The sequence below is a fragment of the Eimeria mitis genome, genomic scaffold (genome assembly GCF_000499745.2).
Source record: "Eimeria mitis Houghton genomic scaffold, Emh_scaff2392, whole genome shotgun sequence".
NCBI classification, from domain to species: domain Eukaryota; phylum Apicomplexa; class Conoidasida; order Eucoccidiorida; family Eimeriidae; genus Eimeria; species Eimeria mitis.
Window position 1 is genome coordinate 5271 of NW_013570728.1, and position 540 is coordinate 5810.

At 20.4% G+C, this 540-nt stretch overlaps 1 protein-coding gene across 1 annotated transcript in view; it reads left to right on the plus strand.

The window, feature by feature from the left end:
- Positions 1–540, plus strand: part of EMH_0053110 (WD domain, G-beta repeat-containing protein, putative) — a gene marked incomplete at both ends in the record, with an annotated part of 7439 nt that overhangs the window by 4990 nt on the left and 1909 nt on the right. The gene's annotated exons all lie outside the window — the stretch shown is intronic.

Here is a 540-nt window from a genome sequence, read left to right on the forward strand (position 1 = left end):
AGAAACAGAAGGTTTAAAGGGGCTGATAACCTGAAAAAATAAAAAAACAAAAATAAATAAAAAACAAAAATAAAAAATATATAAATAAAAAACCAAAAATAAATAAAAAACAAAAATAAATAAACAAACGAAAATAAACAAAACAAAAATAAATAAAAAAACAAAAATAAATAAATAAAAAAATAAATACAAACAAGCGTAAATTATGCATGCAAGGAGAGAGGATATGCATGCATACGACAAGCATAAGCACAGAAGAAATATAAATAATATAAATAAAAAGAAAAAGAAACAGAAACAGAAAAAAAAGAAAGAAGAATGAGAGGAGGAAGAAGCAGGAGAAAGAGGATAAGAAAAAGAAATAAAAAGAAAAAAGAGAAAAAGAAAAAAAAAGAAAAAGAAAAAAAGAAAAAGAAAAAAAAAGAAAAGGAAATAGAAAAAGAAAAAGAAAAAAGAGAAACAGAAGATGTAAAAGAAGAATAAAATGAAGAAAAAAGAGAATAAAAAGAGAAAAAGAGAAAAAAAAAAAAAAAAAAAAAA